This window comes from Aricia agestis, chromosome Z (genome assembly GCF_905147365.1).
Source record: "Aricia agestis chromosome Z, ilAriAges1.1, whole genome shotgun sequence".
Taxonomy (NCBI): Eukaryota; Metazoa; Arthropoda; class Insecta; order Lepidoptera; family Lycaenidae; genus Aricia; species Aricia agestis.
The window spans coordinates 23,988,136-24,014,631 of NC_056428.1; the positions used below are offsets into that span (position 1 = coordinate 23,988,136).

At 37.2% G+C, this 26,496-nt stretch overlaps 1 long non-coding RNA gene across 1 annotated transcript; it reads right to left on the reverse strand.

The window, feature by feature from the left end:
- Positions 1-855: 855 nt before the first annotated feature.
- On the reverse strand, positions 856-26,385 carry LOC121739022. Its single transcript, XR_006037382.1, has 3 exons — positions 26,203-26,385; positions 4,803-4,811; positions 856-866 (listed from the first exon to the last, which is right to left on the reverse strand). It is a non-coding gene; the product is annotated as an uncharacterized LOC121739022 (long non-coding RNA).
- Positions 26,386-26,496: the final 111 nt, after the last annotated feature.

Here is a 26,496-nt window from a genome sequence, read left to right on the forward strand (position 1 = left end):
TCAATATTTTTATATGCCTCCGAGACATGGACACTAAAAGCACGTACTCGAGCTAAGATTGACGCTTTTGAAATGTGGTGCTGGCGTAAAATGCTCGGCATCCCTTGGACCGCACACCGGACCAACACGTCTATACTTCAGCAACTCAAAATTACCACCCGCCTGTCCACGCTTTGTCTACAACGATCACTTGCCTTTTTTGGCCACATAGCCCGCCGGGAGCCTAATAATCTTGAGAGTCTCATACTAGCTGGGCAATTAGAGGGGAAAAGAGGCAGAGGCAGAGTGGCTACACGATGGACAGACGCGATTGTCAAGGCTGCTGACTGCACGTTCCAGGAGGCATTTCATCAGGCCAAAAATAGAGACAAGTGGAGAGCCCTATCCCAGAAAGCAAATTTTGGTGGTCACGTCCCTCAGCCATGAGGATACGACTAGGAAGAAGAAGATACAATAAACAATACAAAAAACGATCGAAACGATCTACATCAATCACGACAACCATGATTGACTATGACTGTCACAGCACAGAACGCAACGTCGCGTCGTGTTTGTTTACGCGCGCTCGTTAACCTACTACTTACGAAAAAATTTATTATTATTATAATCAAATACCGTCCTCTTTTTGTACAAAACAAATGAACAGAAATAATAGGTACTATTATTGATAATAACCATAATTTAAATTTACAAACAAAGTAAGTATATATATTGTTGTGTAATTTTTGTGTAGTTGTGTAAATTTTTGAGATTTTGGACTGATTTATCTTATTTTTGATAGGTGCGTTAATAATTTTTTAAGCATTTTTATTTTTCTTTTCGACGCCTAAAGGGCCTTTTTTGAGACTTTGTACTGATAGGTATGTCTGATATGTGATTCTTCAGGTTAATATTTTTCTAAGCATTTTTGTTTTATTTTTTTAACGCCTAAACGGCTAATAACGAATTTCAATTTGTTAAATTTTATCAACTTGTCACGTGGGCAGAGCCACGATTGAAAACTAGTATTGCTTACATACACAAGTTAATTATAGTCAGTGTCACAGTAAATTTGCCTCTCAACTGGTCGTTCTTAAAATTGTTAATTTCTTAAATTACTTTTATGTTCCTATTTCGGTGTATTTGATTTGTCCGACACTTTGATTATTATGACTATGGGTTTATTATTGTACCTACTTGATTTTAAACAATAAAACTTAAAAATACCTACTACCGAAACAATTGTTTTATTTTGTGTTCATACTTAAGTTCAGAAGAAACACGCTCACATAAATAAAATGATCATATCTATCATAATTATCCTTAATATTTTTTAGTTAGCCTAGCGGACTTACCTAATTATAATTTAAAATTTAATTAATCTATGTAATATAGGGATAACTTGTTTTTAATGTCTGTTATGTACTCCAAGTTATAGAAATAAGTATTTCATTTTAATCGACTTCATAAAGAGGGATGATTCTCTATTCATACATACATATCGTCACTCCTGTCCCTCATTGGGGTAGACAGAGACCACATCACGCAATGGGACCGACGCAACGCAATATTGGGATCTATTATATAGGTACCTATGTATGTATCGATATAACATATAATGTTAGGAGGAAGCAACAAACTCAACAGTTTATGGCGTACATACAAAAATAATATACGGTACCGATATAATCTCAAATATAGTAAGGAGTCACTTAATTAGTAGAATGCATGGAATTAATATAGTACAATATACGGTATCAATATATGCATACATTTAAATGGATGTAGGAAAAACGATTAAACGCATGGAACGAATACAAAAATATACAATGTGTCACATGATTTCCATCGAGAACGGAAGCAAAAAACCAGCGAGAATTATTTCAAATTGAATATCTCATTTTCGTACGTAAACAAAATTTCTCGTCGACAATAGAATTCACATGACAGCAATTTAACTATATTCGCACGAATAACAATTAAAAAGTCATTGGAAATGGTAGACGCCATAGGGTTCGACTTTGAAAAGACGCAACAAGTCTTCGGCGATTTAAATATATATATATATATATATATAGAGAGTTCACTGTGAAAGTAGCAGCACTGAAAGAAGAATTTTTTTTTTTCACTTTTGTATGTGCAAGGGCGTCACGAGTTTCCCCATACAAAAGTGAAAAAAAATTTTGGTCTTTCAGCGCTACTACTTTCACAGTGAACTCTCCACAAGGAAGACGTACACACCCTAATGTACGGTTTCTGTAAAATTCCTAATTTACGCGGGCGAAGCTGCGCGGGACATCTAGTATTTTATAATACTTGGAGGAGATGTGCGCGGGCCCTAAGTTAAGCGTTGTGGTGAAAGTCGAGTCTACACCGTCTTAACGAAGTTTCCGGCTTCTCAAGGAAGCGACACTATACACTATCACTATATTTAACTAGTTTGGCTCGAAATTGTCTTTTACCTTATTGACTTTTCTGCTTTTATGAATATAGTATCTTAATCCTCCTATCCTACTATTATAAAGGCGAAAGTCCGTTTGTTATCTTTTCATGCCCGAACCACTGCATCGATTTTGCTAAAATTTGGTATTGCGATTCTTTGAGTCCCGGGAAATCCTGGTGTCATCTTTTTTTAAGGAGGGGAAATGCATTACACATCCCGCGCCCCTTCGGGGGAAAGCACAGGGGTATGTCGGACTCCCACCACAGAGGTTTACCGACTAAAACCCCTCCATGCCCTCATCAACGCTACACGCGGAGGAGCGGGATTGCTACGCATTTTACCGCGTCCTCCGCAGCGCTTGCCGCTTCCGGCACCACCATCACTGCACCGGCCTATGCCGCCGCCTGTCTTCACCGAGAGGCTCCCGGGGCACCGGGAGAACCTATCTTCTCGGGAAATGCGAGTGTCATCTAGTATAATTATAATATTATACTAGCTACAGACACAAAATCGATATGTTAGAAATCGTAATGTTAGTCATGGTGATTAAAATTAGGATAAAAAGAGGCAATCAAACTGGGTGTAACATAAAGATGTCATCATACTTCGTGTGTATACGTGCTCTGAAAGATTTTCTTCTGATTTCTGCGTTTCTATGAGAAAATGTATCCCAACATCAAACATTTGTGCATATAAAATTAATAATTAATACTCTTTCAGCTCTGCTACTTTTACAGCTAGACTATTCAAAGACACACACCCTGATGTTAGATCACTTCTTTATGTTACATCCTATGTAAAGCAAACATTTGTCTCTTTAACCCGACGTATAATTTATAAGACTCAAAATTACCACCACGAATTTCGATCCAGACAATTCAATCATAAACCTGGGTCTCTATTAAAAGTCATCTAAAACACTAAAGTTCCCAAACATAATTTTGCTAAAATGCTTTCATCTTTAAAATGTGCCGCGGCGTGGAAGTTGGCGAGACATTCCCTCTTAACTTTAAAGTACTTTTGCCGCTTCGTACAAAAACCACAGTAAAAGAGCATGCAGTGTGCTACACTTTAAATTAGCACTCTTTACTTAGGAGGTACGTATGTTGAGTTACTATACTACTTTTTTTTAATGAAATAAGGGGGCAAACGAGCAAACGAGTCCCCTGATGGAAAGCAACTTCCGTCACCCATGGACACACGCAACATCAGAAGAGCTGCAGGTGCGTTGCCGGCCTTTTAAGAGGGAATAGGATTACAGGGTAGGGGAGGTAAGGAAGGGAATAGGGAAGGGAAGGGTAGGGAATTGGGCCTCCGGTAAACTCACTCACTCGGCGAAACACAGCGCAAGCGCTGTATCACGCCGGTATATTTTCTTTTTAGCCCCATAATAAGAGGAAGGAGGATGATTTAAAATATTTTGTTATCTAGACTAGCACCTTCTCTTTCTAAAACGAATCTTAAGCTCCAAGCAATGAAATTAATTTTTTATCGTTTATTCACGCGAAAGTAGCCTTCTGGGTTTTATTCTATTTTGTGGCGGCTGTAAAACATACAGTAGTTCGACTGAAGATTTTAAAACATATAATGAAGTGGTCTCGTTAACAGTTTATTTATTTTCTTAACAAAACTTTGAAGTAATACATATTTTAATAGGTTACATCACTAAATTTGAATGGAGCAATTTGAAATGTAATTATTATTTCAATTACTTTCAATTTGCTCATATTACACTTATTACTTTATTACACTAGCACGCCCATGAAGCTAATATAGAGAGGAGGTGTCGTAATCGAATTTCCTTAAGAAAAGCGTGACAATTTGCGGGGTGAGGGGGTGTCAAGCTCCGCCCACTTTTCAGTATTTCATCTATCGGCTAAAAGCAAAACTACTAGCTTAGGTCGATGTTAATGTTACTACGTAGTTCAGCTATCTAACACTAGGTGTCAAAATTCTTGAATATTATGGGACGTACTCAGAACTTTAAAAAATGTATAATAATAATTATAATAAGTTCAATTAATAAAATAAGGATTAGTATTTTGACCGGTTTTTTAATATAAAATAAGGGGACAAACGAGTAAACGAGTCACCTGATAAACTCAAACTCAAACTTTTTATTCAGAATAAATTTTTGCAATTAATGTTCTCTGAACGTCTACATGATGCCTACCACCAGTGATAGAAATCAACTTCCGACAAATGAATCAATTTCTTCGATGATAAGTACATGAAAGATGATAATCCACGCGCGATCAGAATGGGATCGCAATGATAGTTTTGTTTGCTAAAAAAGTAGCGTTAGCAAAATTTTCTGATAGCATTAATTTATAGGTAAGTAATCGACCAATTCTGTACATTAAGACTGGGTTGCACCAACTAACTTTAACTTTAACTGTAACTTTAACTATAATTCAAAATGTCAAATCTTTGGTTAAAGTTAAAAATTTACGCCATCAAGACGCCATATTTAACCATAACCATAGAGCTCGACAAGGTTTTAAATGCGCGTGGCGAAAAAAGGAACTAACGCTGTCATCATACAAAAAACGCCATTTTTGACAGTTCTCTTTTACCAGCAGCGCCCCGCCCACGTTCATTTATAACCTTGTTGGACCAGCCTTCAGCTGTCAATTTCTCCGATCAAACTTAAGGTTAAAGATAAAGTTAAATTTACCTTAACTATAACCATAACTTTAACCACGCCTCTGGTGCAACCCAACCTTAAGGTATTACCTTGTTTTTGGTCAACCCCGTGGCAACTTCAACTCTTTCCGTTAAGTACTTTATTTTTTTATTTTTGAGCGAATCCAAAACTTTCATGAAAAAGATTTGTGGTAATATTTTATCAATGAATGTGATTCAGCTATTATTTTATTTATCAATTACTATAATAATATCACATCATCACCTATTATTATCACAAAAAAAATTAAAATAAAAACTTAAAAGAAATGTCCGCAAATAAAAACGCGCGCGTCAACAATCAACATTAGCAAACAAACTGTCATTGCGATACTTAATAAAAATACAACCTCCTCGTTTTTTGGAAGTCGGTTAATAATTTAATTCTAAATACGGCCCTGGATATTTGTTACGTTCATAATAGTTATCCAAGATGACGACAGATGGCGCTTTATAAGTAATATGACAATAAAAGCTATATAAGTACGGTTTTACCTATTAAATGTGTTTAAGACAAAGTGTATCACGGTTTTAAGTATTCAAGTATGATTATTGCAATAAACTTATGCAAAATTATAAGCATTTACGTCTGTATTATCTTTCAAAGGTCTGGCCACCTAGTGTCAAGTAGTATAATTAACGCTGAAAGCTAAAATGTTCTAGATCTTTTATATGTAAATTACATTTAAAATTATTTACAAATGAAATGTGATGGTATTTATATTATCAGAACGTCTGTCTGAGTGTTTTAGACATTGTAAAACACAATACTTCATCCTTTCCTTGTTAAAAACGCAAAAAACACCAATTTATTGGGAGTCTCGTTACGTGTGCACCTGACAAACGCTGAAAGTGTACTGACTTAAGAGGATTCCACACCGCCGTTTTTCCATACAAACGCTGTCCCCTGTTTCCTCCCTGGATAATGCCGGTAGAGTTCTGATTTTTTTCCTGAATATCTATGGCCACTATTAGCATGTCCCTATGTTTTCTTTTTTTTCATAATTTAATTATTAAAAAAGATATGAACGTCCAAAAACCCAAAAAATGGCCAAATTTTTCTCTGTGTTCAAACACTCATAAAACAAAACTGGCTAGAAAATACAAAAAAAATAAAACATAGGAACACAGCTCAAGCCTTGCTTTAATTTTTAATGAAAAAATTACTTAAATCGGTTAAGTTTTGGAGAAGGAATCAGCGGACAACGAATCGAAGATTTTCTGTTCTTTTATTAGAAATTTTGTCGTGTTGTCTCTATCGCGCTCTGCGGTGGGAGACTTGAGATTGGTGAGACAGCAATACATTTTCAAATACCTATTTTCAATTTCTCTCGCCCCTGTAGTGTTAGCACGGCGACCAGCGGAAATGCGAAAGTATGGACAAACTGTGGAAATAAACCTAAGGTGCCGTTCCGATCTTTTTTCGTTCCGAAAAATTCAATTAAAATGCCACTTTATGACACACTATAGTATATGTCATAATGTAGGATATTATTTGAATTTTTAGAACTATAGTCTGTCATAAAGTGGCTTTTTAATTGAATTATTCGGAACTAAAAAAGATCGGAACGGCACCTTAAGTTTATCTCCACAGTTTGTGACTATAGTCTGTCATAAAGTGGCATTTTAATTGAATTTTTCGGAACGAAAAAAGATCGGAACGGCACCTTAGATTTATTTCCACAGTTTGTCCATACTTTCGCATTTCCGCTGGTCGCCGTGCTAACACTACTGGTGTATCCTCTTAAGCCCCGCCCACAATGATGACGTCAGGACCTAGTTGAAAATCACAGTGCACAGTTGCATTTTTTTTTTTTTTTATGATATAAGGGGGCAAACGAGCAAACGGGTCACCTGATGGAAAGCAACTTCCGTCGCCCATGGACACCCGCAGCATCAGAGAGCTGCAGGTGCGTTGCCGGCCTTTTAATAGGGAATAGGGTAATAGGGGAGGGTAGGGATGGGAAGGGAATAGGGTAGGGGATTGGGCCTCCGGTAAACTCACTCACTCGGCGAAACACAGCGCTAGCGCTGTTTCACGCCGGTTTTCTGTGAGAACGTGGTATTTCTCCGGTCGAGCCGACCCATTCGTGCCGAAGCATGGCTCTCCCACGTATAAAATTTTGATTTGATTATTGTTATTGATACGTCTACTTAGTATCTATTTTTTTATTCTGTAATATTAATATTTAGTTAGTTAAAATAACTTTTTAGTTTACGTGGCAGATTGAGGCCATGCACGTGAAAGTTACGCGTTTTTACCATTATTTACGCCGCTCAATTAAAATTATAAGGTTTGTTGGTCCGGGAGGTAGGAGTTTTTAAGGAAATTTCCTGCTCTTTAAGGATCTTTTTTCAAATTTTGATTATCTCAAATAATTGTTGGTTTTGGGAATATTGAAAAAACCAAACCAATCTTTTTTTAATTTGTTGTTTATAACTTTTGCCATTTTTATCAGCCCCTCTTGTATGCTCTTTTCGTGCAGTAAAATTTGGACAATACTATGATTTAGTAGTCCTAAGTTTAAATGCAAATTAACAATAAAGACATGTTTATTTGAAAATGTTGACAATATCTGATTCGAGGCAAGACCGGCATATGACGGCCTTTCCTTATGAAAACTAGACGGACTTCCCAATTATTGCAATTTTAGGTTAGACACATGTTGCAGGTGATAATAACGAAATTAAAGCGATATTAACGAATCGAACACAAGTAATAAGTAAAAGGATCACTAAATTACTTAAGTAATCCAAGAAACTCCAAAAACTCCTTCGTATTTCCACTTTTTTTAATTTTTTTGGCAGAGACTTACACTCCGACTGCGAGTACAAAACGGAAAAAAAAAAAATTGAGATCGTTTTTTTCGTAACAGATAGTTAGTAGCGACATGCCTGTTTCTTAGGTCAAACTAACTTTGCAATATTGTTTTACCCACTGAGCCATATGAAACTAGTTCAAATATGGAAGTTATTGCCGCTAGACGGACTTACCTCCCAGACGGACTTCGACACATAAGGTGAATGGGTGCATCGAGCTAATATTATTTTGAAATTATGCTTTTATCATACATTTTTTTAACAAATAAAACATTACACCCACTACAACACACACACAAGGGAAAATGTCAGATTTTTGAGTGACAAGCCTATACATACGAATTATACTCTTTTATTTATGATTGAAGTCTGTTGACAACAAGGTGACAAATTGAAAATGGATTTTAGTTTTTTTTAATTATTGAATCTAAGTAGGTACTATTAGACAATGCTACCAATGACACCATAGACTTATTTATATACTGCATTATAAGTTTATGGCTTACACGGCCAGTCTAAGATCAGCTGAGTCCCAGAGACAAGAGTTGAAAAAATCAATATTTTTTCACAAAATATAGGTAGTAGTCCTAATGTCGTTGAAACTAAGGTTGAATTTCGACCATTGGGCGATCTCTAGTTATACTTAATAGGTATTACCAAGCAGGCGCTGCGCTGACGGAACTACGGAGTAATGCTCGTCGGGACCCGTGCATCCGCCAGCTGTAGGAGACAGGAACATCGCAGTGTTTTAGTGGATAGGGCCGCGGCACTCACTATCTTCGCCGCGATGAGCCCCACATATCCGCAGCGAGAATCCCCATCGCCTGCGTCGAATGCGACACAGCATTTCACTGTGTAAAAAAAAAGGTATTATACTTATGATAGATACAGACAACATACAGACAAAGACAAAGTCCCAAAATATTTTGTCTTGAAATTCACGATTTTGAGCCGACTTCAAAATAATGAAGATTGTATGCAGAAATAGTTGAGGTTTAGGCAAATTCTGAAACAAGAACTACTAAAGAGTAAGAATTATTTAATTATTTTTAGTTCATTTAATAGCAAGTAATGTTATTGTTTTTACTTGGAAGTCGGTTTCAATTTTTTGTTAAAATAACTAATTATTTTATAGACATCGAACAATAAATTCGGTAATTACAGCAAGCAAACCCAAAAAAGTGATTTTATAAAGTTGATGCTTTTAATGAGCGGTTATAATTTTAACTATTGCTTTTAATATGCAATAATTTTTATATCATTCTTCGATTTTTTTAAAGAAATTATAATTATCAATAATTTTATTATTATAGCATCAAAACCAAAAATAGAATCCTACTAATAAGTAAATAATGTTTATGTTGGTTCAGATTGTAACAGCTTATTTTTAAATGTTCTTTTTAAGACAGGACAACGTATGTCGGATTAGTTAGCATCATTTATAGTGATTCCTATAATAAATTATCATAACAATATAAGTCCCAGAAATGAATTGTTTATACTATAAATTCCTTCTATTTATCTTGCTCTTACAAGAACTTTATAATTATTTTCTACGCAAAAAGAATGTTATATTATGTAAATCAAAGGAAGTTGTTTTAATGGACTCGGAAGTTAAACAATTCGCTTTGTTTTGACTAAGTTAAATAAAACCATCGCAAACAACAAGTTTAAGTTCGAACGAGATATTTCAATACGGTTGTGTTTTTCTTCACTTCTATTATTGTTTCGGCTTGAATTGCTACTTTAACACTACAGAATCGAAATCGGATAAAGCGGACCAATTAGCGCCACAAATCACAATGCTACATCGCACCATCGAAGTTTTCTAACAGGCTAGCGTTAATTAATATAACTAGAAATCGCTCAATGGTCGAAATTCGACCTCAAATAAAAAATCTATATTTAAAAATTAATGCTTATTCGCGTGGTCACGTGTAAACGGCTGGACCGATTTTGCTGAAATTTGGAAAAAGCAACAAAAGAAAAAGCAACCGTCGCCCATGGAGAGTGTGTTGTAGTGTGTATAATGTTTTATTTGTTTAAAAAATGTATGATAAAAGCATAATTTCAAAATAATATTATCTCGATGCACTCCTTCACCATATAAACTTTAACTGTGCAAAATTTTAATCACCTATGAAGGGATCGAAAGCTTTTCACTCGCGTATTAATATAAATTCGTGCTAATATTCTGTCTGTCTGTCTGTCTGAACCACTGAACCGATTTGGCTGAAAAGTATGGAGATATTTTGAGTCCCGGGAAAGGATGTCAGTCATAGGATGTACTTTTTATCTCGGAAAAATCTCCACAAACCACAAAGTACCAATCCCGCGCTAAACGAATTTTGGCGAAGGTAATATGCTCAATTTTAGTAAATTAATCAAAGTATAAGTTTTGTTTAGTCTATTATAATTTACTAGGTATTTCCAGCGAAAATAAAATTTACTTGGCTCACAAATTTGTACGTACATTTTCCATTACAAATCTATCTTCAGAGTGATGGTTTAGCATGACCACAGGCCACAGCAGACTTCCGAAAGAATTGCCTCGTCTATTCTTTCGTAGAAAGAAACCATTTCCATTGCAGATTATCTCCATGCCAAATTTTATCTAAATCGCTCTAGTTTATGCGGAAAGATTGCAGGGTATAGTAGACAGACACTTTGCGAGACAACAGCATTAAAATATTATGGATGTTCTCGATTCACCCCTTTTTACCAGTTTATAAGGGTGACAATTAGCATGGAAGGCAGCACCCCGACCTTTGTGTTGGGTACAAAGACTTGTTTTTGTTGCCAGGATATCCGTGGTCGCTCTACAAACAATTTTATGTTAACGCTTTACAAACTATGCCACTCGCCTCAAATGGGATTTCTGTTTCGTTTTAATCACAATGCTAAGTATAAATGCTTTCGAAAGTGATTCCATTTCGATTACGAGTCTGATGATTTGATTTAGCTTCGATCTTGATCCGATGGGGATTTTTTTAGTATAACATCGTTGATTTGTTATTGCTTTAATTGTAACAATATGTTTCGGTGACAGTGGCTGGTTTCATCAATATGGACCTACACAGGTGTTATATTTTTTTAAACTCTATTTTACACTACAAATAATAAATAGTTTTTATTATTCGTAGATTTTACATCATGATTAATGACGCCCGCCTTCATCTAGTATCCAGGTATAAAATTATTTTCAAAGTGACGTACGAAAATTGAAACAGAAACTGGACTGATTAAAAAGCGATATAAGAAGTTAAAAGAGATAGTTAAAAGTGAGATAAATTAACTTTTTAATTGGCATCGACTCATTCACCTACAATTAATTAAGTTTCGCTTTTACTTTTTATTCCTGGGCTTCTTTGCTTTTTTTCTTTGCTTTGTTAAAGTGATTTTACTAGTTTATTCGATTATTAAGCTAAGCAATACAAATGTATTTCAGCGTGACTAAATTGTCTTACTTCATCATCATCACTACAAATTATAAAACAAAGTCGCTTTTTTTCTCTCATGTCCCTTTGTTCCCTTTAATATTTAAAACTACGCAACGAATTTTGATACGGTTTTCTTAAATAGATAGAGTGATTCAAGAGAAAGGTTTATAAGTATAATAACATTCATTAAATAGTGAAGAAATACTGTTATTGTTGGGGTTTCTAATGTGATGTCGTGAATAATTACATTTTTTTCCGCTTACATTGCAAACGCAGGCTGAACCCTACGATATTTATCAAAATAATATACCAAGTACCTATTGTACATATTGAAAAGGCTACAGAAAACTTCGCGGTGGTAATATATCTATCACTTATGGTTATACTTTTCAATAATAATAGCTAATTTCCGAAGCAATTTTAATAAATACAGAATTAATCCTTATGCAATTAAATATATTGTTGATCTAATGTATGGCCCTTTACAGCATATGATTTAAATGAATATTTTCGATGATATTACAGATTTAAAAATTGCGGGACGTAGCTTTTGCGGCGGTACCGACCAATGTGGGCCACGGGCAGTAACTAATATTAATGAATCGATTCAGCACTTTTGATTTAAGTATTATACTTAAATCAAAAGTGCTGAATCGATTTTAATATTTTTTTCAGTGGCCCCGACCCGTGCGAAGCCGGGGCGTGTCGCTAGTTAAATTATATAAATTAATAATTATAATTTGTAGCCAACAATAATTGCATAACCTCTTTGCGCCAAAATTCGTTTATCGCGCGGGAACCGTACATTTATCCGGATTAAAAGTATTCTAATGTTCTTGCCAGGAATCAAAATATGGATATACCCAGCAAAATCGGTTCAGCGGTTTATGCGTGAAGAGGTAACAGATAGACAGACACTTTTGCTATACTTACAGCCGTTGCTTGGAAGTTTATTATATAGAAATAAATAAGTATATTTCATTCGAAGTAATTGCTTAAAATACGTTCCTTATTACAATATAAGATGCTATTAAGATTTTAAAACAAATTAATGTTGAAAGATAGTACGTGTTATTTCATTACTGTGATATTTCCCTTTAAAATAATTTTTCGTGTACCACAGGATTGAAATTAAGAGGTGTAGGGGAGATAAAATTAAGCTCATCCTGAATTTCATCATAATTGGATGAAGATTGCTTTAAAATTACAACCACGAATTTCCAATACATGTAGAGGTAATACATAAGTGATTTTAATTAAAATTGCTTCAGAGCTAATCAAGTTTTTTAGCAAACACAGCTGTAACATTGAAGTCTTAATCCATACTAATATTATAAATGCGAAAGTATCTCTGTCTGTCTGTCTGTCTGTCTGTCTCGCTTTCACGCCAAAACTACTGAACCGATTGCAATGAAATTTTGTACACAGTTATTCTAGAGTCTGAGAAAGGACATAGGCTACATTTTGATGTGGGAAAATATCTTATTTCCATGAAAATATCGATGAAAATTAATTCGCATTGCGCGTGGGCAGCGCTCATCCCGGGGGTCCTGGGTTCGAGTCCCGCAGGCGGAACAAAAAGTTTTCAATGTTCCTGGGTCTTGGGTGTGTATTAAAATAATATTTCAAAAATCTTAAATGTATTAATTTATGTATAATATTATAAAAAATCCAGAAATATATCGATGCAATGAACATTTTAGTTCTAATATATGAAAACAGATGGCGTTTTATTTTTTACTTTATTATTGTAACACAACTAATCATACCTACTTTACTATATAATATTGTTTTTATTCATAACTAGGTATTGCCTGCGACTTCGTCCGCGTGGACTTTAGTTTATAGCGCGCGGTGTCAACAAAATTTGTGTCAAATTTAAAAACTTTTTAAAACCCTGGTAAGTGGTACCCCTCTTAGGGCCGCGCTACACCGGAATGGCAAAGCTGAAAGTGCTCGCCTCGCCGCTGCCATTCCGGTGTAGCGCGGCCCTTAATTAATCAAAATACCCAAAAACAGCTGTGCAGTGTGCACATAATCTATACTAATATTATAAATGCGAAAGTATCTCTGTCTGTCTGTCTGTCTGTCAGTCTCGCTTTCACGCCAAACGCCAAAAGTATCTCTGTCTGTCTGTCTGTCTGTCAGTTTCGTTTTCACGTCAAACGCCAAAACTACCGAACCGATTGTAATGAAATTTTGTATACAGATAGTCTAAAGCCTGAGAAAGGTCATATGCTACTTTTTTTACTGGAAAAAAGGGTTGTAAGGGGGTGAAAATGCGTAAATTTGTTCAAATTAAGTTAGGTCCAACAATTCATAATAGATGGCGCCGTGCGTCTTCTACATAGCGCTGACGCTTGCTCAAAAGTCTTTCTATAAGACGTGGTATCATCTTACATTTAAGTTTCGATTTTTTTCGATTGTTATATCTATTCTATGGTATTAAATAACTCAGTACTTTATCTGTGCAGTGACGTAACCTTAAATCTATCAATGATAAATAGTTTATGGGTAAAGTTGTGTAATTGGAGGGCTAAATAAGCTTTAAAATTTGGCATAAAATATAAAGTTTAATATAAAAAAATGAAATACTTATTGTGTGCACACTGCACAGCTGTATTGATTTAAGGGGTACCAGGGTTTTTTTATAAAAGCTTTTGACACCAATTTTGTTGACATCGCGCGCTATAAACTGAAGTCCACGCGGACGCAGTCGCGGGCAACAGCTAGTAATATTATGAATATTAAGTGAAGTTGATAAAGTTCTATAAGGATTACCGGAAATAAAAAAAGGGTACGCCAAAATTTTCGAAACGTATTTTTTACCAAAAATGTATTATATTATGTGCCATCGCCAATAACCTAAAATAAGTATTAAGTGACTAGCGTAGTTTTTTGCTTGGTATTTACATCTTTTAAAATACTTATAAATATAAAAAAAAGGGTTTAAGTTCCTGCCAGCGTGCCGCGAGTGTTATGAAAATGGTGGACATAGCACATTGTTGTTGTTACCGGTTCGAGACTTACACACAAAGAGATTTTATCGTAATTAAAGTATTTCCTTTAAAAAAATAAACAAAATCTATTACGAAGATGAGCTACTATTTTGATCAACAATTCCTCCACATTTTGTTTTTGGCACTTACACCCTTTTTTATTTCCGGTATTTACTGTTATGACAAAAAAAATTGAGTCGTGATTTGTGTGGGTGAAGTGGGTAACAATTTGAAAATTTTCGTTTTTTGCATAAAAGGACGCTTTAGGAACCGACCGGGCCATTATAGTGGCCATTATAGTAGGCCATACTAAAATGGTCGCTTTGAAGAATCATATTATGAATCATAATACGATTAACATTCGCAAAATGGTCTTTTGCTTGCAATTCATATCTAGTAATTCGTACTAATTTGACATTCGTCAGTTTGACAGTTTTGACAATTCATTTGCTGAATTGATTGAGAGGAATTGCTAAATGTGACCATTTAGGCCCCGCAGATATAATTTTAGTCAGATGAAGTAGGTGAGTTTCAAGGTTTGTTAAATATTATATGGGAAAAAATGAGTATTTGCCCCTGTGTGGTAAAATATTAGCAAATTATCCTCTTCATCAAATTCCTTCAATTAAAACATTTGAAAGTTTTAGGCCAAGACGAGATTGCCATCAGTATTACCACAGTTATTAGGTCCAATTCAGGTAAGTTTCTGACACTACATGCATAAATATTAATAATAATAATAAATTGTTAGAACTCTGGATTACTTTTGCGCCTCTAGTAGACCGACGGGACGCTGTGAATTGCGAAACAGCGAGGGCGAACCGAACGCGAAGCGAAACAGGAATAGAGCGAGATGCAATATACGCCATTGTCGTGTGGCGGATGAGACAGTTAATCGGTTCGCCGCTGTTTCGCAGTTCGCAGCGTCGGTGTACTAGAGGCGATAAACAACACAATATTTTAGATATTTTATTAAGTATATTAATCGGCATTTCAGCAACGCGACGATTGTATTTTACTATTAAGTAGGTGTTTTAAAAAGAAGAAACAGTCTAGCTAATCATTATCCATTAAAAACCGCTAAACATTTTTTATAATATTTCTTCCCTCTTTAAAATTCGTTCAAAGCTCGGTCCCCCAGGTATTAAAAACAAATTGCACATGGAATAAACAGACTCAAGTCAAAGCGAGTCCAATCATTGCCGAAACGGTCACTCGAAATATCGATAGGGAAACATACCCCAGTTATTCCTCAGTGGTCTAATTTTCAGTTATGTCACCCAATTTCTCGGAAGGTACGTGAGCATCGTAGGAATCGAGGGAATCGCTTTAAATCAAATACTGATTGTTTCGTTCAAAGGATCTCAAGGTATGTAATAAAAGGGTGATAGTGAGCCTTTTTGTGAAGTTTCCCCTTAAATTATAATTGTTATTAAGGACGCTATCACAAAAATTATAGCAGGTCAGTACGAATATCGACGTTAAGGACATTAAAATAACATTCAATATCAGCGCGCCTTGTACAGTGGCGGTTACGACGCTCGCCGCTTTCTTGATAGGGCGAAAATGTATGAAGAAATTTGAGAGTGTTTCTTATTTTTCTTATAAATGGAAATGTTATTTATTTTTATATAAAATATTTAGCTATTTGTACAGGGGACTAAATAAGCAACAATTTTTTGTATATTTATTTTCCTTAGTTCAGTGTATTTAGCTATAATGGTACCTAATCAAACCCCATTTTTTAATCTTTTGCGATTATTGTGATGGTTAAAACGTATTTATGTGAAAATTTTATATGCGGCTATAAAATTTTTATGGTGTAGACGTGGAGATGAATATTATCTTTCATTTGAAACCAAAATATCCTTGCAGTGTGACTTCTAATTCTTTAAAATGGTACCTGAAAATCGCTGATATTTGTGGAAAAATATGATAGCGTCCTTAACCCAGCAGTTGATAATGTGTTTAAAAATTATTTATTTTTGTAAAATATACTTATTTATTTTTGGTGTTTTACAAATTATGTTTCATTTATATTCGCTATACAGCTGGACGGATTTTGGTGACATTTTTTGTGCTTATCGAGAAGGTCTACTCGACAAACATAATATTATATTTTTCATGCCCGAAGTAACGTACGTGGCAAAACCACATTTTTCGACTCATCTAATAGTACTTATAAAAATATCATTGAGTACTAGATATTTCTCGAAGCTCAGCACGTAAATATTGCCGCAAAAAAGTAGCCTCTGTCCTTTACCCGGGCTTACTGTAAGCTGTGGAAAATTACATAAAATTTGGTCCAGTAGTCAGTGAAATTAAATAAATTAAACAAACTTTTTACCTTTATAATATGGGTACAGATAAAAGAACTGAGTTATCTAACACGAAAGAACCAGCTAGCTTCATAGACTAGTTAAAAAGAGATACAGACATTTCAACAGATGGTAACAGAATGAAGGGTTTATACAGACCCATGTATGATTGAATGCAATATTGATCGAATGTTGCAGAGTTTTGAATTTTTTCACTAGCTTCACAGAATTTCATATGAAAATTGAATCTCGCTTCTGTTGTACCAAATAGTTTCATTCTTTCATTCGTAAAGTTGTTACGAGGCGTAATTAAATTAGCTGTAAATATATTTGAAATGTGATCCACTGTTTCTTTATAGACTATCTATAAAGAAACAGTGTCATATTGAGTATAAGTAATATATAATTTTTTATATATTTTATAGAACATCGATAAAAATATATATTACTTATACTCAAGCCATTTCATAACTTCGAGGTCCTTATATTATGTTAAAACTTATTTTATTACTAGATGACGTCCGCAAATCCGTTGCGCCAAAATTCGTTTATCGTGCAGGAACCGTACATTTTCCGGGATAAGAAGTATCCTATGTATGTATGGAGATACTTTGAGTCCCTTTCCAGGGACTCAAAGTATCTCCATGCCAAATTTCAATTTCAAAATCACTTCAGTGGTTTGGGCGTGAAGAGGTAACGGACAGACAGACAGACACACTTTCGCATTTATAATATTAGTATGGATGATGTGTTGATGATGCACTTATTAAGATTGTCAACCAAAACTTCTGAACCATTTTACCTACATTGTACACCGTATAATGTATTTTACGGAAACTTGTAATCTGTCAATGTTTGTAATCGTGATCGTAACTACGAGTGTATTCGCGTGCCATAATTTTAAGCGTAGTTTAATTAAAGGGAGTCAGTGAGTAAACTTTGCGGACGTAAACTTAAATCTCAATCTCCTGTCTCGTTTTATTGTATTATTGCCGTAAAATTCCAAATACCGTAAGATTGTAATGTTCCTATATCTATACTTAATATTATAAATGCAAAATTGTTTCTTTTTCTCTGTTATCTCTTCACACTCAAACCGCTGAACTGATTTGGCTGAAACTTGGTATATAGCTGTACTTTGAGTCCCGGGAAAGATTATAGGAAGCTTTTTAACCCGGAAAAATTTACGGAATCCACGCGGCAGTCGCGGACGCAAATTGATATAATATGATAATTATATCGATGTATGTTTTAGAAATCGATTATATGGTTTTTTGTGTTACAAATTCGTAGTGTTAAATTAAATGACTATATGAAAAATATAAGGTTTAACTTTAAGCTAGGCTCGGGATATTAAGTTTAACTGATTTATCATTCAAACTGCCCTTACTTATCTAGTAACAAATTTAATTTACCTTGACGATGGTATAATAATTCTAAAGCTGTAAGGTATTTTGAACACGAAATCATTCGAAATTAGTGAACCACTGTTAACAATCGATCACTTAGTGATATTGCAATCTAACGGTATTGTTCATTTTACCGTGACATATACATAAACTGGCATTTAATTAAATGAAAACTTGGGATGGCTAGATCCTGTCACTTGTCTGGCAAATTACTTGAAAAAATACTAGAATCTACAATAGAATAGATATTATGCTAATGAGTAGTATTTAAAACGTAGTAAAATAGTACAAAAATGCCATAAATTCAATATTATTGTATTCTGTAATAATTATGTAAAATAAAAAAAAAATATGTCATCAAAAGTTCAAAATGGCTCTTCTGCAAAGTTGTGAATGTGATCGTAAATATTATTCGTAGAGGCAGTCGATTTATTCGTTTAAAGTGAAATATATTTTACTGAAACGGGCCTTAGAACAAGAGATTATGAAAATGTACAGATTCATACTATTGTCGCAATCATGGTCATAATATTCATTGTGGCATCGTGGAATATGCGTGGTGGCCACAAAGGAAGATCTTCCGACCGAGCGAGATGGTATGCTCAGTCAGGCCGGTGCCCACGTTATACATTTTAGCTGTCAGTATGTAATAAAACTACTAGTTTTTTTTATGAAATAAGGGGGCAAACGAGCAAACGGGTCACCTGATGGAAAGCAACTTCCGTCGCCCATGGACACTCGCAGCATCAGAAGAGCTGCAGGTGCGTTGCCGGCCGAGCCAAAAACGAAGCCTGGACAGAGTGGCTGGAGACTCTCGACCGGGATCCGTGGGGTCGTCCCTATAAATGTATAAGGCAAAAGCTTCACCCGGCCGCCTCACCTCTCACCGAAAGCCTGGATCCACAGCTAAGGGATTCTGTCCTCTCCACCCTTTTCCCTTCAAGGGCTAACTGGACTCCGCCGACGATGGCGCCACCAAATGATTCCGGCGATGAGTCAGACGGAGAAATTCCGCCCATAACATCGGCGGAACTTGCAGCAGCAGTGGCAAAGATGCGACAGAAGAACGCGTGTGGTCGCTCGCCTTTGAAGAGATGGGGGAGCGGGTACTCACCGTACTGAATATCTATCTGTCACAATGCCGATTTCCGAGTTTCTGGAAGCGCGGCAAGCTGGTCCTGCTCCGTAAAAAGGGCAGACCAGAGATTCAGCCTTCGGCGTACGAGTACCGCCCGATCGTTCTCCTTGATGAGGTGTGCAAAATACTCGAGAGAGTGCTCGTTGCGCGCCTCACCGAGCACCTTCATCGTGCTGGCCCGAACCTGAACGCCAATCAGTTTGGCTTACGGTTGGAACGATCCACCATCGGGGCGATAGATCAATTGCGGACCATCGTAAGGGAAGGAACCAGTCGGGGTGAGGTAGTTTTAGCAATATCCCTGGATATTTCTAATGCCTTCAACTCCTTGCCCTGGGCAACGATAAAGGAAGGGCTCTGGTATCATAAGGTGCCCAAGTACCTGAGAAGGATTCTTGGAGATTACCTTTCGGTGCGATACATAGAGTACCCAACAAAAGAAGGCTGGAAAAGAATGGCAGTTGTGTGCGGTGTTCCGCAGGGGTCTGCCTTAGGCCCTCACCTGTGGAACATCGGATACGACTGGGTGTTACGTGTCGCCAACCTGCGAGGAGTAGTGCTGCTATGTTATGCCGATGACACACTAGTTATTTGTCGCGGGAAAACTTACAGCGAGGTCATAATTCTTGCGACAGCTGCGGTTGCCCAGGTGGTGCGCCGCATCCGCGCTCTGGGCCTGGAGGTCGCCTTGGAGAAATCCGAGGCGATCTGTTTTCATGGCCCACGAAACGCGCCACCGACGGGAGCTGCCGTTATGGTAGGTGGTACAAGGATTGAGGTCAGTCAGTCCATGACCTACCTGGGTCTAGTGCTGGATGGCCGGTGGACTTTTAAAGAGCACTTCCGCCGCTTAACGGCAAAATTCTCCAAGGCTGCCGGCGGACTGGCGGGTCTTCTCCCGAATCGGTGGGGGTCCCCCCGATTCGGGAGAAGACCCGCCAGTCCGCCGGTATCACAGTTTGGGATGTCGGCGCCTGTACATGGGAGTAATCCGCTCCATGTGCATGTACGGTGCGCCGATATGGGCCGAGCGACTGACGATCAGGACCAGAAGGATCCTAACTGAGTTACAACGGACGATAGCTATAAGGGCGATAAGGGGATACCGCACCGTCTCTAAAAATACCGCGTGTGTTCTTGTATGTATCCCGTGGGACATTGAAGCCGAGTCACTAGCCGAAATATTTTGGCTATGCCAGGAGAAACGTGAGGAAGGACAGAAACAGTGGTGCGTTGTTGTACCGTCTCACACAGGTACTGACCGGGCATGGCTGCTTCGGTCAGTATCTGTGCGACATGGCCAGACGCGAGCAAAACACTGCTTGCCATCATTGCAGTGACGATCGGGATACGGCGCAGCACACGTTGCTCGTCTGTCCCGCTTGGAGCAGACAAAGAGCGGCCCTACAGGCCACTATTGGACCTGACATCACGCTGCCGGCCATCGTTCGTGCGATGCTGGACAGCCAACTCTCTTGAAGGGCAGTCGAGACATTCGCCGAAGAGGTAATGTCGTCGAAAGAGGAGGCGGAGCGCAGGCGAGAGGCGGAGGCGCTCGATCCTCGGAGAAGGCCCAGGCAGAGACCAAGGGCCAGACATGGTCACGACGTACCGCCTTAGCAGAGGAACTCGGGGCGTCGGCATGGGGCTGCCGTCGCCCATGACATCGAGTCCCGGGTAGGCCACGATGCGCTAGGTGTTCCAGCGCATCGTCGCGGAGTAATGTGGAAAGGTGTCCACGAGATGAGCCTGAAGAGGCAGAGGTGGTGGGGCTGCGGTTGTGTATTACGCATTTGCCGTAGTCCCATCTTCAGGAGCAGGAACTCCGTTGGGGTTTTAGTGGGTAGTCCCGGGGAGTCCCACATACCTCGATGGTCCTCCCCAGGCCCCGGGGATGCGTAAAGGCATTCCCCCAACGACAAAAAAAAGGTGCGTTGCCGGCCTTTTAAGATAGGGTAATAGGGGAAAGTAGGGATGGAAAGGGAAGGGAATTGGGGAGGGTAGGGAAGGAAATAGGGTAGGGGATTGGGCCTCCGGTAAACTCACTCACTCGGCGAAACACAACGCAAGCGCTGTTTCACGCCGGTTTTCTGTGAGAACGTGGTATTTCTCCGGTCGAGCCGGCCCATTCGTGCCGAAGCATGGCTCTCCCACGTAGTGTGTGTAGAGAGTTCACTGTGAAAGTAGCAGCGCTGAAAGACCAAATTTTTCCCATGCAAAAGTGAAAAAAATGTTTGATTTTTCAGCGCTTCTACTTTTACAGTGAACTCTCTACATGGAACAGATACACACTCTAATGTATTATCACATAGTTTTGTTTTACATTACACAAACGTGGGTACCGCCAGAAGCTTTATTATAGAAATTGATTTACAATATTATCAAACTTTATATGCCAATGCATTCGAAAGAGTATGTGCCAGGCACTTCCTGCCGCTACTAACAATGGCTCCAGCTGCGTCAAGAATAAGGAAACAAAATAACATTGACAGGATATTGCTTGATATTTTTCCGAGAAGCCGTTATTATATTATTCTTGTTTAATACAATATTTATAGTGATATCATCTGGTGCTATGAAATGGGAGCAAATGCGCGCGATCACAAGAGAGGCACATTCGTCATTAATGGCTTATAATCGACGATTGTGGATAATGTAGACAGCTCAATCATGGTAGCAATCATGAACTTAAAGGCCCTAATGTCCTTATAAGGATAGATATTTAGGTATAAGACGAAATGAGCTCATGATCAATGCATAATTTGTAACTCGATCTGCGAATAATATTAACTACTATGAAAGAGTAACTGACTCGGAAGTTCCACGAAATGCACATTGCACATCTAGGTGTTTTTCTTACTAACCTTCAGTTAGGCCATAATTGTGATACTTGGGTCCGTCAAATAATTTCGTTGGACTAGTGTTTAGTAAATGTAGTCATATTATGTGCTCAAAATAAAAGTATCGTTCTATACATGATATTTCGATGTTCTCTGTGTTACAACAGCTGATCCGTTCACTCGTTGGCAGTCTCATAAAAACACGGCGAATGGTGTGTTAACCCTAAAATGTTGGGTATAATTTAGCCCACCCTCTACGTGCCTGTCCTCGCCTGTACCCCATAAATTGTCACCAACTCCACATAATATTGCTTACACTTTTTTACCTACACAACTAAAAGTAAGATTGTGATATAATTTTAGTAATAAACAATACTTGCAGTATTGTTTATTACTAAAATTATATCACGATCTTACTTTTTAGGAGTTTAATATGAAATGCCCAAGTAAAATATTGTTATAAGTATGTTTATTAATTTTTCGATCATTTTATATGTTACAAATTCTACGGTACAAATAGATGTGGGATATATGTTAGGTGAATCGTGGTTACCGCCACATAGATAAGTACAATATTATAAATATGGTTTTGATAGATTTCGACTGTTTTTTTTTTTCTCGTAAAATATTGAAGTAAACGTTTAAATAGGCCTCATGCAGACACGACGTTCTAGCTACTTAACCTACTTAGAAAAAAATATTTTTTATTTCATTTCATTTTAATAAAACGAAGAAAAAAGCGAAAAGACCGTTTTTTTTCTTTTAAGATAAGCTCTTTTCTTGAGTCTTCAAGAAAAGAGCGTATTCCCTCTTAAAAGGCCGGCAACGCACCTGCAGCTCTTCTGATGTTGCGAGCGTCCATGGGCGACGGTAGTTGCTTACCATCAGGTGACCCTTTTGCTCGTTTGCCCCCTTATTTAATAAAAAAAAAAAAAAAGAAGAATTCAAAATTACCTACGTATAAATCTTAAATCCCTAAAGGCACTTGAATATAATATTTTTACATGAATAAAGACCAAAATGATAATATTTTATAATAATATAATTTATAATCTTACCACTTCAACAATTTAAGTATCAGTTGCTGTGCTTAACTAAAATAATGTAAGTAATTGTTATCTCATCCAACCTTTAAAGTGTTTAATTTTTGAACTACTATATAAGTCATAACTGTATGAAGTTATTATTTATCGATTTGCATAATTGTATTTATTATAGCTAGAGAAACAAAAACTGTATGACCGAACCGTGTTTGACCACAAACTGAAAGTACGAAAGTTCCAGGAAAATATGTAAACCTTGGTGTGCAATTCGTGGAACCAATTATTTTACTCAGTTACTCTACCATAGTATTTATTATTCGTAGCCTAAAGGTATTTGGTACTTACAGCGGTATCCTAATGATAATAAGTTACTGATTTAGGACCCTCAAGATTAAAAATACCCCGAAAGTTCAGGTAATTGTGGATTTTTACGAGAGGTCTCTTAAATAACTTAACCATGACTTTTATCTTGGAATTAATCAGGAAGAGAGGGCATGTAACTCCGCCCTAGGGGCAAAAGACCTGCCCTTAAAACCTTTCAGCCAAAACCATGTTATAAAATTAAAGACAAGCCTTCATTTGTTTTATCTTCTTAATTCCGTAATTAATTCTAAAATCATCGAGATTTGTTTAATTTTAATTAAATTAATGTTCAAGAAACTGAGGATGAAAATCTCGTTAAGGTGAAATTAAAAGTTATAAAGTATTTTTTTACAACAAAGTTATTCCGACGTAAAAAGAAGAGTACGGTAATGATTATAATAGTCTATGTGATTATCTTTCTTGGCCTTCGAGGCCTTGGTGAAGACAAATCATTACATCCATACTAATACTATAAATGTGACTGTGTGTCTGTCTATCAGCTATCTGTGTCTTGCCTCTACCCCCCAAACCGCTGAACCGATTTTGCTGAAATTTGATAAGGAGATACTTTGAGTGCCGGGAAAGGACATAGGATTATGTCCTTTCCCAGTACTTTACAGACAAATTTTGGTGCAACCCAGTTGCAGGCGTCATCTAGTGTTACATAAAAATGTGACATCAGTATCTTATTTTTATCACCTTGGTTTAAACCTATACCCGGGTTAACCCTGGGATTAATTTAACCTGTACTACTCCTGAGTTATAATATCAAAGCTCATAAGTAACAAGTGTATTGTTTCGGCGATAAAACTGAAAATAAAATGACAAGGACGCACGTAGTTCATAACCCATTATGGGCGATCATAACCACTAGTATTAGGCTGTATAAATACCCAACTGATCGGAAAAATGTGTTGTCTTTACAATGTGTGACTTACTGTAGAACGTGTGCAGATTTATGATATTAATTATAATATAATCTAAACAAGTTTTATAACTATTAGAGTTTTATAATTTTTTAACGTTAAAAACAAAAAAGTTAAGTTGTTTGTACGCTGCCTTGAAATTAATTTCACAGAGACAAAAATACAAGATTCAAGTAAAACACAAAATAAAACATACTTAGCTTTCTTATTACGGTTAAGTATATAGTTTTTCTATGAACCTATTACAGACGATGTACTAAAAAGATGAACATAATAATTAATATACGGTCGAATTGAGAAATCATACTTTATTTGAAGTCGGTTAAAGAAGCGTTGCGATGCTTTTTTAAGTATGTCACGTTGCAATGCCAACTCTGCCAGCACGGGTGGCGCGAGTAGGTCTACGAACGTAGATGCTGCTGAGCTACGCCATGTGCTACGCAACTGCTACGACCTCTACGAAAACAGTTCGAGCTGCGGGGCTAAAATGGTCGCTTTGGAGATTCACACTAAGAATCATAATATGATTCATTTTTTTTAAATCGCAAAATACAAGTGCTTGCAATTCATGTCTACAACTCGACAAGTATTTAAATGAACGTGTCGAAAAAAGGAACTAACGCTGCCATCATACAAAAACGTCATTTTTGACAGTTCTCCTTTACGAGCAGCGCCACCGCCCACGTTCATATTTAACCTTGTCGCACTGTAGTAATTCGTATTAATTTGACATTAGTCAGTTTGACAGTTTTGACAATTCATTTGCTGAATTGATTGAGATGAATTGCTAAATGTGACCATTGTAGCTCCGCTGCAATATATTAAATACATTGACGCAGTTATGTTTGAAATTTCCAGTTACTGTTACTAATAAGTTTTAAAATCAATACATGCATATGAATAAGAAAATTGAAGAAGTGAGTGGAAGAACTAGATACTTAACTAATATTTTATAACGGACAATTATTTCTCTTTTTTTTTTAATAAAATGAACAAGCCTTGTAACTTATACCACTTTATCATGTTGCTAATATATATAGATCCACATAAAATCCACAGTTATTTGAAATGAATATTCTGGCCCTAAAGACTGCAATTATGCAATAAACGGCCGCGTCGCGTCGTACTATTTCAAGATCTTTTTTATTGTTATCTCATTTAACGCAGCGCGACATTAACAAATCAGTCTACGTAATTTCAACCTGATTAAGTTAACTAGGAATTAAAATAGAGTTTCATTTGTCTCCCGGGCCAGGTAGACTCCAGACAGTAACGTTAATTAAATCTCACGAAATGAATCCACAGTTCAGTGAAAAGTCCGTATCATTGTCACTGGACCGCCTTGAATGGAGTGATTCGGACATTAATGCTTTTGTTTTTCTCGAAGATCCCTGTTACAGACAGGCCGTTGCTTGGGCAAACGCAAAAGCGATTAGCGGATGGAATAATTATTGCGCTAAAATTCTTTTATGGGAATGTCATTTCCCGGGACTCGATTTTGCAGAAATTTCAACCATTATCTTGAACGGTGTCTGCCACTGACTCTTAGTGCCAACCCAGACGTACCACAACCACACGACATCGCAACGACAAAATGTCGTCGAGCAGTGGTTACGTGTAAATGGTGTCGCTGCAGCATTTTGTGGTTGCGTTGTGGTACCGACAAAATGCCGACGTGGTTGCGATGTCGCTAGTGGTTGCGTACGAAAGTCAATGAAACGGAGGGGGGAAGAGCGCGGGCGGTGCGCGCGCACTGTCGTTGCATCGACGCAAAGTTGTGGTTGCGATGTGGTTGCGACGTGGTTGCGATGTGGTTGCGATGTGGTCGGCCGTGGTTGCGTCTGACAAGTTATCTCACAAGTGGTCGACAACGACTGCAAAATGTGGTACGTGTGAATGGTCCACTTCATTTACAATACGAAATATACACCCGACCACGTGGTGTGGTTGTGGTTGTCGTGTGGTTGTGGTACGTGTGGGTTGGCCCTTAGGGTCAATTCAGACTGCAGCGCGACGCGTAGCATTTCTAAATTTAATGTATTTGACAGATTTGCAAGACGTCTCACGCAATTGAAATCTGTCAATTCAGTACA